Below are 20,140 nucleotides of genomic sequence, written 5' to 3'. Positions count from 1 at the left end.
CTGAAGGAGCGTTGGGATAGGTCAGAGGAGAACCAGGAGAGAGCAGACTCCCTGATGCCAAGGGAGTGTAGTTTAGTAAGGAGGAGGGAGTAGTCGACTGTATCGAAGGCCGCGGAGAAGTCGAGGAATAGGAGGACTGAGTAGTGGCCATTAGCTTTGGCAGTTAGTAGGTCGTTAGTGATTTTAAGTAGGGCGGTTTCGGTGGAGTGTAGGGGAAGGACAGTTATAGCTGCAAAGGGTGGGCCAACTCAATATTGAACCCTACGGACTAAGAGTGGGATGCCATTAAAGTTCATGTACGTGTAAAGGGTAGGCGTCCCAATACTTTTGGCAATATAGTGTATATATATATATATATATATATATATATATATATATATATATATATATATCCATACCGGGCACTTTTACCCCCCTTCCTGCCCAGGCCAATTTTCAGGTTTCAGCGCTCTCACACTTTGAATGACAATTGCGCAGTCATACAACATTGTACCCAAACTAAAATTTTATCATTTTCTTCACACAACTAGAGCTTTCTTTTGGTGGTATTTAATCACCGCTGGGGTTTTTATATTTTGCTAAATTAACAAAAAAAGACTGAAAATGTAAAAAAAAAAAAAACCCGTTTTTCTTTGTTTCTGTTATAAAAGTTTGCAAATAAATAATCGTTTTTCATAAATTTAGCCCAAAATGTTTTCTACATGTCTTTGGTGAAAATAACCCAAATTAGTATTTATTATTTAGTCTGTAGGAAAGTTATAGAGTTCACAAACTATATTATAGATCTGAATATTGATCAATCCTGAAGTACTGACAGCCAATCTAATTTCTTGAGGGCCAAGAATTTCAGAACAGTACAGATATCCCCCAAATGACCCCTTTTTGCAGAGTAGACAGTCCGAAGTAAGAGGCATGGCGAGTTTTTTGAAGTTATAATTTTTTTGTAATAATTTTTCAGAAAATGAAAAAATTAAAAAAATTATTTTCGCTATGACTGTATAAAGTACTCATAAACCTAAAAATATGACATTAGAATGAATGATATAAATAATACAAATAATAAATGTCCAGAATAAGTGCAGGTGAATAGCAATTATTCCAGGTAGGTCACTCTTATTATCCCAGTGGAAGAACAGGTAATCCAGTGACGTGCAGAGTATAGTAAAAATGCACACTCACCAGATGCGCATCTTTAAGTGCGCAGTATATATTAATCAGCCAGAGGTCCCCTCTATGGTGGAATAGGATGCAGCCTGGTATGGAAAAACCTCCTCTGTGGTTCTGGGTGATAAGATGTCAGTCAGAGGTCCCCTTAATGGTAAGCTGCGGTGGGGTCTAGTGTGGATCTCTCTCCTCTGGGCCCTCTGGTCACCACTTTGTGGGTGAGTTGTTGTCCCCAATTGCTTTCCACTTATAAAGATAATAAAGTGGAAGCAACTGGGGACAACAACAACAACTCACCCACAAAGCACTGTTCAAGCCATCATCCGAAAATGAAAAGAGTATGACACAACTGCAAACCTACCAGGACATGGCCATTTACCTAAATTGATAGGCCGGGCAAGGAGAGCATTAATCAGAGAAGCAGCCAAGAGGCCCATGGTAACTCTGGAGGAGCTGCAGAGATCCACAGGTCAGGTGGGAGAACCTGTCCACAGGACAACTATTAGTCCAATATAGTCATGGATCAGCCCTGGGGAAATGTCAGGGGTTTTCTTTCCCACCAGGGGGAGGGTCACTACACTCTTATCCTGAACATCTGATCACTGGAATTCAATACAGTACAGTAATACAGTAACACCAGGGGTGCTCAACCTTTTGAAGAGCGAGGGCGGCTTAAGTGATTTGGTAACTGGTCATGAGCCACAATGAAATGAAATGGCTCAGACTTTAAAATTTTTTATTTTGAATAGCACAATGAAGATTTTAAATAAAAATTAGATCATCATCATTTTTCATGGGGCCAATCCCTGATAGATGTTTACCCACTTTTACATCTTGTGGGTGTGGTGCATTCAGGAGTTTTTGTGTGCTTTCAGGAAGTGCACCAAACCCACAGGATATAATAGAAGTCTATAGCTCAATGCAGCTAACCTGCAGGAAAGCCTCAGGTGCACAGTGCTGTACCCATGGTTCAGTTTGAAAGCAGCCTTATGCAGGCCATAGATGGGTCGAAAATCGGCCGATTTTTCGGCCGAAAATAAAATCGGCCGATTTTCGGATCGTTAGTGGGCTATTTGTTCGGCCGTTTTTCGGGATTTTGGCCGTTTTTTTTTTCGGTAAAGTTGGAAAAAAATCGGCTGATTTTCGCGGCATTAATGGGCTAATCGGCCGATTTTTTACCGATAAAAAATCTGCGCATGAGCAGTGACCTGCAAGAGGAAGACAAAAAGAAGAAAAAGAAGAAGAGGAAGAGGATGAAGAAGAGGATGAGGAAGAAGAAGAAGAAGAGGGTGAGGAAGAAGAAGAAGAAGAAGAAGATGAGGATGAGGATGAAGAAGAGGATGAGGATGAAGAAGAAGAAGAGGATGAGGATGAAGAAGAAGAAGATGATGAAGAAGAAGAAGAGGATGAAGAAGAAGAGGATGAGGATGAGGAAGAAGAAGAAGAGGATGAGGACGAAGAAGAAGAAGAAGAGGATGAGGACGAAGAAGAAGAAGAGGATGAGGATGAAGAAGAAGAAGAGGATGAGGATGAAGAAGAAGAAGAAGAGGATGAGGATGAGGATGAGGATGAAGAAGAAGAAGAGGATGAGGATGAAGAAGAAGAGGATGAGGATGATGAAGAAGAAGAAGAAGAAGAGGATGAAGAAGAAGAAGAAGAAGAAGAAGAGGATGAAGAAGAAGAAGAAGAGGATGAGGATGAAGAAGAAGAAGAAGAAGAGGATGAGGATGAAGAAGAAGAGGATGAGGAAGAAGAAGAGGATGAGGATGATGATGAAGAAGAAGAGGATGAGGATGAAGAAGAAGAAGAGGATGAGGATGAAGAAGAAGAAGAGGATGAAGAAGAAGAGGATGAGGATGGAGAAGAAGAGGATGAAGAAGAAGAAGAGGATGAGGATGAAGAAGAAGAAGAGGATGAGGATGAAGAAGAAGAAGAAGAGGATGAAGAAGAAGAAGAAGAAGAAGAGGATGAGGATGAAGAAGAGGATGAGGATGAAGAAGAAGAGGATGAAGAAGAAGAAGAGGATGAAGAAGAAGAAGAAGAAGAGGATGAGGATGAAGAAGAAGAGGATGAGGATGAAGAAGAAGAAGAGGATGAGGATGATGAAGAAGAAGAGGATGAGGATGAAGAAGAAGAAGAAGAAGAAGATGAGGATGAAGAAGAAGAGGATGAGGATGAAGAGGAAGAAGATGAGGATGAGGATGAAGAAGAAGAGGATGAGGATGAAGAAGAAGAAGAAGAGGATGAGGATGAAGAAGAAGAAGAGGATGAAGAAGAAGAGGATGAGGATGAAGAAGAAGAGGATGATGAAGAAGAAGAGGATGAGGATGAAGAAGAAGAAGAAGAAGAGGATGAGGATGAAGAAGAAGAAGAAGTAGGAAGAAAATAAGAGGAATTCCAGTCCAGCAAAAAGTGTCTCTGCAGAGAGCTCCGCTATTTCTTTGACAGTTCTCTGACAGTTCCTTGACATTTACAGCGGTTGCAACATTGTATCTATTTGTTTCCGAATAAAAACATCTGTATCCTAAATGGAAACAAATAGATACAATGTTGCAACCGCTATAAATGTCAAGGAACTGTCAGAGAACTGTCAGAAATAGCAGAGCTCTCTGCAGAGACACTTTTTGCCGGCTGTAGACGGGATGAAAATCGGCCGATTTTTTTTACCATTGGTGGTAACGTCGGCCACTTGAACAACCGATTGTTCGTTTTTTTAAAAGAAAAATCGGCCGATTTTCGACCCATCTATGGCCTGCATAACAGTTGCTAACCCACAGCAAAGCTGCAGGTGCACTGCGCTGCACTAAGGGAACAGTTTGAAAGCAGCCTAATAGTTGTTAACCCTTTTCATGGTTACTAATATGCCCATTGCAAAAGCTGTTATGTCCAGTGTATGTGTTGTTTAATACATTGACCTTTATTTAACCATTTCAATGCCGGGCAATTTTACACCTTCCTGCCCAGGCCATTTTTCACATTTCAGCGCTCTCACATTTTGAATGACAATTGCGCGGTCATACAACATTGTACCCAAACTAAAATTTTATCATTTTCTTCACACAACTAGAGCTTTCTTTTGGTGGTATTTAATCACCGCTGGGGTTTTTATTTTTTGCTAAATTAACAAAAAAAGACCGAAAATGTAAAAAAAAAACCCGTTTTTCTTTGTTTCTGTTATAAAAGTTTGCAAATAAATAATTGTTCTTCATAAATTTAGGCCAAAATGTTTTCTACATGTCTTTGGTGAAAATAACCCAAATTAGTATTTATTATTTAGTCTGTAGGAAAGTTATAGAGTTCACAAACTATATTATAGATCTGAATATTGATTATTCCTGAAGTACTGAGAGCCAATCTAATTTCTTGAGGGCCAAGAATGTCAGAACAGTACAGATATCCCCCAAATGACCCCTTTTTGCAGAGTAGACAGTCCGGAGTATTTCATAAGAGGCATGGCGAGTTTTTTGAAGTTATCATTTTTTTGTCATAATTTTTCAGAAAATGAAAAAATTAAAAAAATTATTTTCGATATTTTTTTTTACTTACTGTCACCAGTGCAGTACAGCGTCATCCTATAACTGGCATGGTGGTGATCAGGGACACTGACTGGTAACAGTATGAAAAAAAAATTATAATTTATTTTTTAATTTTTTTATTAGTTTAAATTTTTTATTAAATTTTTTTTCATATTTCACTATGACCAAAGTAGTACAATGTTACCATAGTAACATTGTACTACTTTGGGGAAGTGATGACTACTTTTTTTTTTTTTTACACTATTTGCTTATAGCAAAGAATTACTTTGCTATAAGCAAGCATTTACCTGAATGACATTGATTCATTCAGGGGGGGGTTTGTGCTTAGCTGTGATTTGTATACAACTGTCATGTGACCTGCTGTGATAGGTTACAGCAGGTCACATGGTACTGGCAACGGGACCGGAACTCAGATCTGTCATCGGCCGTGTCCGAGGTAGACGGCCAGTGACAGGTCGCGCTGCTGCGCGACTATGCGGGCGCGCAAACTGCGCATGCCCAAAAGGACACTATATGGCGTCCACCTAGAACGGCAAGGTGCTCGCCCGGCCATCTGGCCATAGGCCGGGCAGGAAAAGGATATATATATATATATATATACACACACACACCAGCCACTTTATTAGGTACACCTGTTTAATTGCTCGGTAACACAAACTGCTGATCAGCCAATCACATGGCAGCAACTCAATGCATTTGAGCATGTAAAGACAACTTACTGAAGTTCAAACTGAGCATCAGAATGGGGAAGAAAGGGGATTTAAGTGACTTTGAATGTGTCAGGGTTGTTGGTGCCAGACAGGCTGGTCTGAGTATTTCAAAAACTGCTGATCTACTGAGATTTTCACCCACAACCATCTCTAGGGTTTACAGTCAATGGTCTGAAAAAGGGAAAATATCTAGTGAGCGGCAGTTGTGTGGATGAAAATGCCTTGCTGATGTCAGAGGTCAGGGTCAAAATTTGGTGTAAACATCATAACATATATATAAAAAAATCACCAGCGCCAAAAAAACGTAAATCAATTACTAAATAAATGCTGCTGCTCATTAGTGTAAACACAAAAAATAAAAATAAAATATAAAACATCAAAACAGCGCAAATAAAAATAAATAATAAAAACAAAAATAAAAAATCCAGTGAAAAAGTTAAGACCACATGAAAATATTATAAATTAAATCAAATAAGTCCCACTTCAAATCACTAAAGCGAAAAATAGAACTGAAAAAGTCCTTCTCCAAAGAGCCTTTGACCCGTGTTGACACCGTATTAGCGCTCAAATAACATACCGCACTCACCAGATATTGGTGGAAAAAACGCCTTTCTAGGGTTTTTTTTGGGATCCTAAACCCAGTCAATACTTTCCCCACTCCAGGCAAGGATGTAAACCATCCTCCAACCTCCAGGATCAGCAGAAACCACTCACCAAAAAAGATATTGAATGATGCAGAGAAAAAACTGTATACTGTATGTATATAGTGTAATACTGCAAAACTCTGGCAGAATCAATTTCCAAGTACCAAACCACTCACATTGTTAAAAGATATAATCAGCATTTATTGTATTAAATGGAGCCAAAACACCACATCACCAGGGTATTTTAGGATCTCACAGTCAGCAACAGATGACAGCATAAGAATCCCCCTCAAGCAAGATGGCCCAAGGGAGCGCCGCACGCCGGCGTGTGCTCCACTCACCAGAAGTGACGTGGTACGCCCTCCTCCAGGGCGTTTTCACAGACAACACCATTCCAGTCAACACCATATATATAGTGAATGCAGGATCCTCCCCATTGTACCAGATTGGTCAGATGCTAATCCCAAACCCTATTCAGCTGTCAGCTCTTGCTAGCGTGGGATCCCATTACAATATACCTCACATAGATAGATTCACAATTCCAGGATTATACTTCCCTCAAAACCAACATTATTAGGCTTCCCTTAAATATAACCATACTGATTTTTAGCTACCACAATCCTTTATTACAATTTATAAAAAAACCTTTTAAAAAATTTTTCAATTCTATTTTTCAGTGATTTTTTTTTACTGATTTGAAGTGAGATTTATTTTCTTTGATTTAATGTATAATATTTTCATGTTGTCTTAATTTTTCACTGGATTTTTTTTTAATGTATTTTTATTTGCGCTATTTTGATTTATATTTTAGTTTAAACATCATAACAGCATGGATCCATCCTGCCTTGTATCAACGGTTCAGGCTGGTGGTGTAATGGTGTGGGGGATATTTCCTTGGCACTAGCAAGGTGTACCTAATAAAGTGGCTGGTGATGTATATAAGGAAAGGAATATCAAGCAAGCGCTACCTAAAGAGAGAGGGCAGCCACTAGAATACCAAAAAGGTAACCAAAAAAAATCTTCCAAGATAAATGTCAATGAATAGGTGCAGCGCTAAGACATAATATACAACATAGTGCGTATGTGCGTAGGGCTCAATATTGACTTTGATTTAAATTGCTTCATAGACAATAGCTAAATTTACGGTTATTTATTTATCATGGGAGCTTCGCATATACACATCAGACATCATGCATATACAGTTAATATTTTTATATGTAGATTATAATTTTTTTATACATTTTATATGTGTAATTTTTATACATTCTATATATAATTTTGTGCCTTTTATTTATCGAATGATTTCTCTCTTGATTTATGATTTTTAAATTTTTTATCTTGACTTATACACCATCTGATCGTCATTTGGAATTTTTATATTATTCTTTGTCATTGCCTTACCTTTTTAACTATTATAATTATTTAATAATTTTTAATAATTATTGATCCAATTTTATTTGCATACAAGCATATATGTGATTTAAACTATTTACTGGTTTTTCTTTGGAATTTTATCTTTATATGATAATTAGATTTTGATTGTTTTAATGGATGATACTTATCTGATTTTATCCTTGACCTATATATTCTTTTGTTTGAATTATTTATACGTATTAATGCCATATTTATTTATCTTTATAGTTCTAGTATCTGACATCCATTATTTGATGTCATAATGGGAATTATAACTTATATTTTGATTTATTATACTTGCACATATATAATATATGATCACATTACAATGACTCATATATATGTGCAAACGGGTGGACTCTGCATACTTATCTGTATGTCTACTTTGCGGCATCGAATAGTAAGCACCAGGGGTATATTAATAAGGGACTTTTACATAAATCCCCTTTTTCCCCATAACACCTCACAATTATAATTTATCCTGCAACTTTATATGGCATTCCCACGATCTTTAGATTGATCCACTCTGTCTGCTAATATCTGTGTTAGTGTTGGCATCTGAATACCGCCAACAAAATGGCACAGCGGTACGCGTACATTTGCCGAGGACAGGGAGATAAACTACCGTCCCCGCGATCCACGGCAAAATGGCGCCGGCATATTGCGCATGCGCCGATAGTCGGCAAAATGGCAGGCGTGATAAGCCATTTTTAAATATAAATAACACCATACAGACGTCTCCTGCTGTAAGCCCTGTACCCTATGAATACATGCATAGCACGAAACGCGTCAGAGGGGCTACAGCAACCGGACATCAAGCCACCGCAGGTGGCCATCCTGAATATATGGTCAGTGTTCATATTTTAGTATCTTTGTTTAGATCTGTCTTATCCTGAATAAAGTGACCCTTTTACAGTATCATGAACAGGAGCCAGGCGCTGTGTAGTTTTGTGATAAACGCCTAGCTCCTGTTCATACTTCCCACAAACCGATGTGTTTTTACCATGGCAGCAGTGAGTTTTTTCCCCACCAATCACAGTTGACATATACCATTCACTTATTTCCTTTGGGACACATCTGTGCGCTTTTATCCAGACTGTTCTTATACAGTATCACACTATGTGGTGTCCCTTATTGGACTCTCCCTGTCAGTGCCGTCATTCGCAGAGCCTGCTTTAAAGGTGACCCCAGACAGTGATACATATCAAGGGACCCTGGAACCTCAATACAGATGTGACCAGACGGTGTTATGGAACCTGGCCTGAGCAGGGAGCATATGACCTGATTAGTACCTGATGAGACAGGATTAATCTCAAATGCGTGTTTTAAGCGCACTTCTGGTGAGTGCGCATTTTACTTATTGAGACACATCATCTGTCACCCCAGGATCAGATATCCATACACATGAATTGTGATCCTTTAGGATCCTCACGTTTACAGTTCTATCTGGGACATCTACTCACTATGGTCACCACATGGTGATATCATATTTTGCACTTGATGTATACTAAGGACTATTATACATGTTATGTGTATTGTGTTTTAATATTTAATTATTTTATTCACTACGCACTATGTTGCATATTATGTCTTAGCGCTGCACCTATTCATTGACCTGGTGAGTGTATATACAGTGGGGAATAGAATTATTTGATCCCCTGCTGATTTTGTAAGTTTGTCCACTTACAGAGAAATTAAGGGTCTATACTTTTTATCATAGGTGTATTTAAATGATAGAGACAGAATATCAACCAAAAATCCAGAAAAAAAACCACGATACAAATGTTGTAAATTAAGTTGTATAAGTATAGTGAGTTAGTAAAATAAGTATTTGATCCCCAACCAAAACATGACTTGGTGAAGAAACCCTTGATGCAAGCACAGAGATAAGACATTTTTTGTAGTCAATTACCAATTTTGCACACATATCAGGAGGGATTTTGGTCCACTTTTCTTTACAGATCTTCTATAACTCCTTAAGGTTTCTTGACTGTTGATTGGCAACTTGATGTTTCAGCTCCCTCCATAAATTTTCTATAGGATTAAGGTCTGGAGACAGGCTAGTTCACTCCATGGCCTTAATGTGATTCTTCTTGAGTCACTCCTTTGTTGCCTTGGCAGTATGTTTTGGGTCATTGTCATGCTGGAAGACCCATCCACAACCCATCTTCAGTGTCCTGGCTGAGGAAAGAAGGTTCTCATACAAGATTTTACAATACATGGCCCTGTCCACTGGCCCCTCAATGTGGCAAAGTCGGCCTGTACCTTTAGCAGAGAAACAGCCCCAAAGCATAATGTTTCCACCTCCGTGCTTGACTGTAGAGATGGTGTTCTTAGGGTCATAGTCAGCATTTTTCTTCCTCCAAACACAGTAAGTTGAGTTAATGCCAAAGAGTTCAATTTTGGTCTCATCTGATCCCAGCACTTTCTCCCAGTCCTTCTCTGAATCATTTAGATGTTCATTAGCATACTTCAGAAAGGCCTGTAAACGTGCCTTCTTGAGGAAGGGGACCTTCTGGGCACTGCAGGATTTCAATCCATGGCAGCGTATTGTGTTACTAATGGTTTGTTTGGTGACTGTGGTCCAAACTGCCTTGAGATCATTCACAAGCTCCTCCCTTGTAGTTCTGGGCTGATCCCTCTCTTTTCTCATGATCATCCTTACTACATGAGGCGAAAACTTGCTTGGAGCTCTAGACCGAGGATGATTGATGGTTATCTTGTGTTTCTTCCATTTACGAATAATTGCTCCAACAGTTGTCTCCTTCTCACCAAGCTTCTTACTGATGGTCTTGTAGCCCATTCCAGCCTTGTGCAGGTCTACAATCTTGTCCCTGACACCCTTTAACAGACCACTGGTCTTGCCCATGATGGTGAGGTTTGAATAGAAGAAAAGATTCTGTGGACAAGTGTCTTTTATACACAGAATGAGTTGTCGTTAGGAGCACCTTCTTAAATGGACAGGGCTAACTTGTGTACTACTCACTACTTATGGCAGTGAATGTTAACCTCCTCCCCTTGCAATGGTCCTCATGGCAGTGAATATTAACTCCTCCATTACCCACCTTGTAATGGTTTGGTCATGGCAGTTAGATTTTAACCCCCCCCCCTTCTGCATTAACAGTAATTTTAATGAAAGTTCACCCCCTGGTGTCACGAACACGGGATTGCTGCCACCAATATGCGATGATCCCACGATCGCTGTCACCAGTATGTGACGACCACGGTGTCAGACCCCAGCCCTTCTCACAAAACTCGTGACCGAAGGACTAGCCAATCTAAAACTGCGCTTGCATGTGTGTAACAATGCCACACCCAGCTGCACCCTGCACAATAATTTTCCAGCTAATTGGACCACAATCGATGTAGCCTGAATGCGCTCGTTACTGGGTCAGGTTAATTACGCAATTGACCCTTCACACTGCCACCACCTCCTTTTTTGTACAGAGAAAGAGGAAACTCGGCGATATTAGCTATAACACTATAATGGTTGAGATAATCATCTGTATAAACCGGTCACCGCAGGCCGGTTATACAGAGGGTTAAATAAACACAGTAGCGTCTCTTTTAGAGGCAGGTATTCGTAAATTGCAATAAAGCGCTATAGAAACAGTTCAACACTTTCAGAAGGAAAGATTTATTATTAAAAGGTCAAACGGGTGCAATAAAAATATTTACAGAAAAAGATGTCACTAATATATATATGTATAAATATACAGAGACCAACAGCACAGCAAAGAGATATCAGAGAGAGGTGAAAGATTTAAGGTACTTGCCAAAGTGTTGGGTTAGCAGATCCAAGTTTCAAAGTGAAAGGGCACGGGTCTCCCCAGGTGGTACTGATGTTAAAATGGGAGACGTCTTCAACTTCCCTCTCTTAGGCCTGACAGCCCAATTTCCCAGCAGGGGGTGTCTCTGAAGTCAAGGACCAATACCCTGTTTAGGGCGTGGAGGTCTGGGCCGATACTTCAACTAGAGCCAAAATCTCTCCTAACTCATATTTTGTCCCATAACTTTCCATCTGCACAAGTGACATTCCACCCGCAGGTAGATTATTATGCATACACGTCTGAGGATTGATTAGATATGAATTATGAAATTATACACTGAACGGTTCACGAGATCTACTTTTCTGCTTTCCTATGTATTCGAGACAAGGCAACCTACCAAACTTTTCGTCTTCTCGTGGCCAATCTGAAGATATGTCCGGTTTTTATGTAAGTCTTTCATATTCCAAGATATGAGACATAGGGGAAAAATGGGTTTTTAAAAAGGTTATCTGGTTCCATGTCTTTTGAACTCCTGGGAAGGCTGTGTTATCTTTTTACGAGGCGTTACAGCTAGGCCCCAGCTCCCTTGGGGACTTTATAGCTCCTAGCCCCCTGCTGGGCCCTGGCCTCCTGTGACACTCCTAACACACATACACACTGGCCAAATGTCCCTGTGACTCTCAGAGAGTGAGGGGGAGAATGAGGGGGAAATATGTTTGTCAGAGTGTTTAACCCTTTTGCCAAGATGGAGGTTGAAGCCAAAATGGTTGAACCGCGTCCATGTCTGTGTGTTCGCTGTTACACCTGGTTTTAAGTGTGGCAGTGAAAATTAACACACCCCCATTTAATCTTGCTCAAGTCCTATTCCCCCATTTTCTGTGCTGAGCAGCAGCTACAGTAATTAGTGTTATCAAACACCACTAGCTGAACTTACCTCAGCAGACACTTGCTCCTGCTCAGCTCACATCTTTCCCTTCTAGGCAGGCGGGAACTGCTCAGCTAACATCTTCACCTTCCAGGCGGGGTCTTTGGGGCCAGCGGCATCCCAATCCCCATCCTGCCCACACAACAGGCAGCAATAGCCAGCAAACAGGAGGCTCCACTTCCGGGTTGCTCCTGTAACAGAGCTGCAGTAGCAGCCACAAGGTTGTGCTTGGTTTCCTCAGCCAGTTCGTGGCCCGGGTAGCTGTACAGCTGTTCGATTACTTTAGGCTTATTCAGATGGTCGATTAAGCCCTTCCTCTGTGCAGTGCCACTGGCAGATGCGTGTGCATCTCCCACATTGCTGCATGCAGGCAGCCCATAGAAGTAGATGCACATGCATGTATGGACACAATCACATGTCGAAGTTTGGTATGTGGGCAGGAGTGAGTGCACAGATCCAAACACAGTCTCTGCGTTTGAATCCATGCACCAGAAATCCCTAAGGAACCCTCTTCACACTGTTAATTACACTTTCCAACAAACATTGCAATAAAAATAGGGATTTTTAGTTCACATACATTGCAATACATGTCTAAGCTGGCCAACTACGTCAAAATAATCCCTGTAAAGCCAGCCCTACTCTGCTCTGCCAATACAAATGCTACTGTGGACACAATGCCAACCTAAGGCAAACACAAAGTGGGGGAGAACTACTAGGCTTAGGTCTGGCTACTGACCTAGTATGCTACAGAAACAAGATATACCTGTGCTCAAATCCCAATAGCTTGTACATGCAAGATATTTGGATTTTTTTTATTGCAATTTTTGCTGGAAAAGGTAAATAGTAGTGTGCAGAGGGTTCCTCATGGATTTCTAGTATTATTATGTGGCTACAACTCTTTAGCAGGTGATATATAATGGAAAATGTATACTTACCTTGCGGTAATTTTCCTTTCCTGATGCATAAGCATGACAGCATACATGCATGGGTGGGTTCCGTCCCCTTGCCCAATACCAGTTATACTATATAAATGAGTCACCTCCCCCAAGGCTGCATTTTTGTAGCTATACTCAATGCGAAGCCCTTAGGGAGGGAACTCTATGCTGTTATACTTATGCATCAGGAAAGGAAAATTGCCGTCAGGTAAGTATTCAGTTTTTTTCTGTTTTCCTGCCACAAGCATGACAGCATACACGCATGGGATGTAGCACGCCACAAACCACAAGGGAGGGTATTTTAATCAACATATCACTAGATTAATTTAAAACTGAAGCCAAACTTCCCTGTTGTCAATGTTGCTTGACTAACTTTGTATTGTGCTAGAAATCCATCCTACATGGATTCAATTGCTGTCCTGCAGAATATTTGGCCCACTGAATTTTGCCCATGAGCACACAATCTGTCTGGTAAAGTGGGCTCTGCACTCAATTGGTGAATTCATCTTTGCCATATAAGCCTATCAGATTACCCTGACCAGCGACAATGGAATTGTCCTAGAGGATAGTGAAAGTCTGACACTGCTAGACTTGAACAGCCCATTATTTTACCTTCTGAAGAAAGACCTCAAGTCTACTTCCAATGCTTGTAGTGACTCAGACATTTCAGTTTGGACATGCTGGAAGGATAATGTCTTGATCCAGATGCAAAGATTTGCAGACCTTTGTATGGTGCTGAAGAAGAGACTAGAGCTATTCTGTTTGATAATGGTAGCAATAAGGTAATTTACAGCTTGATGCTTGGGATATCTGAGATCCTTCTTCCTGACATGGTAGCCATCAAAAATACTACTTTAGGGTTACTGAGAATATTGAGGGAGTCTTATCCAGGAGAATGGAGAGTGGGCCGACATCTCCAGCACTATTTGCACTGCAAGTCCCAAGGCAAAAGAACAGCCTGCACAGGCCATTCGGAATTGGTTTACCAAGATATGTGATGGTCCCTGGATCCCAGAAAGTGAGAACATGACCAATGCTCGATTACCACTTAATCCTGTATCTAGGTTTACTTGCAGAAAACTCAATCTTTATAGCAGGGAACAAATGATTAAATCCTTTAAAATTCTGCAAACGTTTCATATTCTAGTACACATGAAGTTTGTAGCAGGTGCCTTGGCTTCAACAGAGTTTCAAACACTGAGGGTGAGATCCCCAGGTAAGTCTTCAGCTCTTGGTCTCCCAGCAGCTAGATATAACTTGGTTGCATTTGGATGATACACTTTGGTTCCTTGCCTTTTGCCTACCCTCTGGGCATTGGTGGCTTAACATAAGGGATTAATCACCATTCTAGATATCACTGAATCCAACTTGAACTGCAGTCAATTCAGCTTAGAAGAGGTATATGCAGTCTGTAAAGTAATCTATAGGGCTCGACTGACTACCACAGAATACCAGAGGAACAGCATATTGCGTCTATAGTGGCTGTACTGCATCACTGGCTACTTTAGTTTCACTCAGGGATCAAACACCACAGAGACTGATTTGCCTTCATCATTTGAAATAGCATTGGCTACTGAAGTGAGCTCCAACGCAGGCGACAAAACACTGCCTAATGTTAGTATAAACCTTCTTCATTTCCAAATGCATTTTGCTGTTCTGAGGCCTCTGCAAATGATGTTGCTTCATCTGCTGGCAGAATGGCATATCTGGCTAATCTGATTAAGATTCCTTGGCCAACTGCCTGTGAAGCAAAGGTAGACTTTAAAGAGAATATATTGCACCCTATTCTAGCAGGAAGACACATCTGGCCAGTCTGATAAAGATTTCTTGGCCTGCTGAACTGTAGTCATAAATACCTGGGAGTACTAGCCACGATATCAGCATATATACACTACAATTGTAGCTCTGAAAATTGTACACTACAAGTGGTAATCCACACATCCATCTGCAGAATATTGGAGGGTCAAAGGTCCACTCACAACTGCAATGGGAGCTGTCCAAAATTAGCTGCAGCAACCCAAAAGCCTCAGCCAACCAGTTGTCTGCAACCAGTCACAGCACCAAGGGCAAACAGACCCCTGTGCAAGTGTGGGCAAGGTCTGAGGTACACATCAGACAGAAGCAATTACAGATTGATGTCCAACAGGCAAAGTACTTAAAGCAATGTAAACTAAACAGAGAACTGAAATTCACTCAGGCATTAGAACTAATATTAATGCATAGCAGTCATAAAACACATAGCAATCATTAGTACTGAAGCGTTAATATCACAGGCAAAGCAATGAAGTATTAATAAACACCAAATAATTAGCACTAGCAGGTTACATACACCAGGTAAAGGCACTGCAGAGGTTAATACAACAAACCAAGCATTTAGAGCATTAAATACATAGTAAGCCAAACCTGCAGAGCCAAGCACTGCTGCGTTAATAGGAAAGGCTCAGCTTTGCAACAGCAAACACCTGTACTATCAACCCATGCAATAGCAGTACTGGAGACACAAACCACAACCTGTGAGGCATTGACAAATGAGACAGAACTGTGAACAAGCCAGCAAAGGTTTACATGTGTGATGCCTGCTTTAGCAGTGCAGGATAACAGCATATACCTGTAGGCAACTCTTAATTGTATAACAGCAGCTAGTCTTGTGTACTTGAGTACTATAGTCTTGTGCACCATGTGGTACACCTTACCACCTGAATGCCTCATAGCCAGCAGGAAGTCCAATGAATGTCCATCCACTGAGTCATGATGGAGACACTTGTGCAATCCCTAGAGACCAGCATCCTGCACCCCAGTACCTGGATATAGGGGAGGCCTCCTTCGTATAGGAGCTTTACAACCTGTACGGAGGGAGCGTCGCCACAGGCTGAACCTGTGTGGATAGGCCAGATGAATCCGGCAAGGTGAGGGTAAAAATTGTGCTTTAAACAGTTCCATAGTATAACCAGTCCCGGGATTGGGCAAGGGGCGGAGCCCACCCATGTGTGTATGCTGTCATGCTTGTGTCAGGAAAAATGCATGCATAAACTATTGGGATTTGAGCCAGACCTAAACCTAGTAACTCTGCCCCACCTTGTGTCTGTTTGCCCCAGGTTGGCATTGTGTCCACAGTAGCATTTGTGTTGGAAGAGCAGAGTAGGACTGGCCATAGATGGATTACTTTGATGCAGTTGACCAGCTTAAACATGCATTATGTGTGAACTAAAAAACCCTATTTGTTTTGCAAAGTTTACTGGAAAGGGTAATTAGAGTGTTCCTCAGGGATTTATAGTGTTAATAATGTGGCTACACCCCTTTAGATAGATGCATGTACAAGCTATTGGGATTTGAGCACAGGTATAGCTTGTCTCTGGATCCATGCACTTTGACATGTAATTGTGTCTGTGCTGGCACTGTGTGTGCATCTACTTCTATGGGCTTCCTGCATGCATCTGTCAGTGGCTCCGCACAGAGAATGGGCTTAACTGCCCGTCTGAATGAGCCCTTAGAGAGCCACTGCCACCACCCTCCATGCTTCCTAGGCTCTCCTGCTCTTCCCAGTAGCTTGGGACCACAAAAAATACACTCAGGAAGGCAAGCTGGGGGTGATCAAGGAACATCCATTCGTTGATCTCCTCTGCATTGAATGAAGTAATGACTTTGTCACTTTTGGTTTCAAAGTTGTCATTCCCTGGCTAATACAGACAGGAAAGCAGCTAAACACGCATGATCTGTGCTTGGTTTGATGCTTTGGAGGGCAGAGGAGACAATGAGGGTTTAATAGACCCCTTATGTCTCCCTCTCTATAAATAGTACCTGTCCAATGCTATCACAATAACTTGCTAACACCCTTGAATAGCAAGAAACAAATAAATTTAAAAATTTTTTAAAATTTATTTAAAAAATAATTGTAACCCCACTGCCCTGCACACTCCTGCAGATGCACACACAGGGCGAACACATGTATGTAAACTAGGATTGCACCACACATATCAGGTATGAACAATGGAATGAGAGCAATAATTCTAGCACCATAGCTCACAGTTAACTCTAAACTTATGAGCTGTAAAGGCTTCTAAATCTTCAGCTATGAAGATTTTTGGGTACCATAGTTTTTCACGATATCATGGGAGCATGCAATTTTATGACTTGACATGTTTGGTATCTATTTAGCTGTCAGAACTTCATCTTTAGTATTTTACCAAACATTGGATATTATATTGTGTGTGTTTACACTAAAATTTGTTTTATCATATGTGTCCTGAAAATATGCAGTTGAAAACAGTTGCGCAAATATTGTGCAACTATGAACTTTTTATTCTACGGAGCCTCTGCTTTCAGAAAATATATAATGGTCTGGGGATTTTCTGTAATTTTATGGCCACAAATGCAGATTTTTACGTGCAATGAAAACAATTTCTCTAGATTTGAAGTGATTAAGGGATTTCCAAAAACAAAGTAGTTTGGAAGGACTGCTAATGAAACATCAGCCTTATCCTCTATAGACATATTGTAATATTCAAAGGTGCAATTTATTATTTAATTTAGTTATAAATTTAGATATAACTTTTAGTTATAACTTTGATAAAATTATGATTTCTATCTCAGCATTTTGCTTCTATAGCATGTCCAGATGTGTGTCTTCCAAGTGTAGCACTTATTCCTGTAGGAGCTGCTGGAAATTTGACCAGGTTCCTCCCCAAAGGATTGTCCTGCAGCCAAGCACACAATCTCAGTCACACATTTCCTCAATAACCAGTCTAGGGGTGTTGTTTATGTTGTTTTTATTTTTGGAGAACTTGGATAGGGTTGAGGGAATTGAGTGAGATGCTCCAAAAACAGAAACTATGTTTCTGTATGGTTAAGGACAGTGAACTCCTTTCTGTAAAGCTGAAGCAGAAGTCCTTGCATATAGCAAACTGTGGATTTGGCTTGCAGTAGAAACAGAATCTGGCTTCTTTTAGAGCAACAGGAGCATAGTCCCTTCACAGGGAATTAAATAGACTGTGCCCTTCTGTAGTAGAACCAGTTAAGCACACAAACTTATTTCTGTAGAGCAATTACTGTAGCCCTGGTTCACACCTATGTGTTTTTTTAGTGCTTTTTGCATTTTGCAAAAACACACTACAGTCCATTTAACATGGTTTCCTATGGGACACGTTCACATCTATGTGCTTTCAGTCACTGTTTTTGGAAAGGGTCAGGGACTTTTTCTCCCGCAGCAGATTGCAACACAAATAGGTGTGAACAAGGCACAAGAATGAAATAAACTAAGTTCTTCAGGAAACCAGCTGATGCCCCCTTTAGCAAACATACAGCTGACCTTCTAGCACAAGAGGAGTGGCAGCAGCCCAGATCTCTCAGCAGTCTGTACTTACAAAAGTCCATGGAAACCTAGTTGCCTCCTTCCAACTTCCAAGAGACACTTTCGTCCAGTGATACCAGACTAGATCTTCAGCGGACAACCCCTCAGTCAGCTCTAAACAGTTTCAGCATCCAGGCCCTCAGGTCACCTTCCTGAGGCCTCATGAACAGGAAGCATATGACAACACTGCCCTAAAGGGCAGCAAGTCCTCCAAGCTGGACTGATCCTCTGCAGGAAATGACCCCCGAGCTCAGTGTGCTCAGAGAATATATACAGTCTCCCAGCAGCTTTCAGGGTCCAGGTTTCTGGGATTAGCCAGGGCTGTATACATATTCATGCTGCCATCTGCTTAGCTCCACACCTATGATCCAGAAAGTTCTCACAGCTTTTCTGGATAACATATGGAGTAAACAGACTAGCAGCAGATGAGAACACTGAGCAGACCTAACTAGTCAAATTTAGCTGCACTGAATACAGTGAGCAACCAAATTTATATAACACAGCAATAGCAGCCACACCAACTACAGTGCTATCACAAATACAGAGAGCCAACACCAAATCTATCTAAACCTACCACCTATCTAGTAAGGTGCTACACATGTATACGTTTGTTTGCCAGATTTTTCTATGTGCAGTGCTTTAAAAAATATAATTTTCCATTCAGTTGCTTATTTATATGGGCTGCTTACAATAATAATAAATGAATTTCCTTATGAGAAGAATAGAGTATTTATAGTACTGGTACTTACCAAAAGGTCTAAGTGAGCAGAGCCTGAAAAATGTGTTTTCTGCAGGTGTGAGACTGAGCTTACTAAAACATTCAATGAGGAAGTAGATTACATACACAGGAAGAGGTTTACGGAAGAAACAATGCTGGCAATGCAAAAATGAGAACTGAAGTAGAAGAAAAACCCAAAAGAGTGATATTTGCTGCAACTTTCTAAAACACTGTGTACAATAAACATTTGTCTTTTTTTAAGATTAAATACTTGTTTTCACCTGTTTTTTTTTTCATTACAATGGCCACACAGACATTATATTATTATTTAACCACCTGCCGACTGCAGATAGCTGAATGACGGCTACACTGCGGCCGGCCAGTTCTGCGTGGGCATCATATGACATCCTCCCAGAACGCGCTCTCCTGCGCGCCCCCGGGGGCGCGCACCCGGCGATCTCCGTGATCGCTGTGTCCTACAGACACAGCTGATTATGTGATGTGGTAAAAGGCCAAGCACAGCGGCCTTTTTCCACATGATCAGCCATGTCCAATGACACGCTGATCAGCGAGAAATGCAATTGCCGGTTCTCGGCTGCACTGTCAGATCGTGAGGAAAGTACTGCCCAGAACTGGCAGTTGTCAGAGCAGGGATCGGCACCGATCATCAGGGCACTGATGATCAGTGCCCTGATGATCGGTGCCACCCAGCAGTTCCGCTCACCTGTGCCCAGCAGTGCTCCCACCTGTGCCCAGCAGTGCGCCCACCTGTGCCCAGCAATACCACCCACCTGTGCTCAGAAGTGCTACCTACCTGTGCCCAGCAGTGCCATCAACCTGTGCCCACCCCATGCACCCACCAGTGCTACCCACCTGTGCCACCCACCAGTGCCCATCAGTGCAGCCCAGCAGTGCCGCCAGTCAGTGGCCAGCAGTTGTGCCAGTCAAAGCCTAGCAGTGCCGCCAGTCAGTGCCCAG

General features: G+C 41.2%; 1 long non-coding RNA gene and 1 pseudogene across 2 annotated transcripts in view; one reads left to right on the top strand and one right to left on the bottom strand.

Moving 5' to 3' along the window:
- The window catches only part of LOC149452749 (baculoviral IAP repeat-containing protein 1-like), a 59,108-nt pseudogene extending 39,852 nt beyond the window's left edge, over nt 1-19,256 (bottom strand). The window contains exon 1 of the transcript XR_016314849.1: nt 19,194-19,256. The product of XR_016314849.1 is annotated as a baculoviral IAP repeat-containing protein 1-like (transcript). The remainder of the gene's footprint in view (nt 1-19,193) is intronic.
- LOC149452748 (uncharacterized) lies at nt 8,177-19,430 on the top strand. The gene is made up of 2 exons (XR_016314850.1): nt 8,177-8,315; nt 19,239-19,430. It is a non-coding gene; the product is annotated as an uncharacterized LOC149452748 (long non-coding RNA).
- Nucleotides 19,431-20,140: the final 710 nt, after the last annotated feature.

This window comes from Staurois parvus, unplaced genomic scaffold, assembly GCF_062004578.1.
Source record: "Staurois parvus isolate SC_StPar_1 unplaced genomic scaffold, SC_StPar_1.0 ptg000466l, whole genome shotgun sequence".
NCBI lineage: Eukaryota > Metazoa > Chordata > Amphibia > Anura > Ranidae > Staurois > Staurois parvus.
The sequence above is the reverse complement of the archived record's forward strand: the minus strand, read 5'-3'. Positions and strand labels throughout refer to the sequence as shown.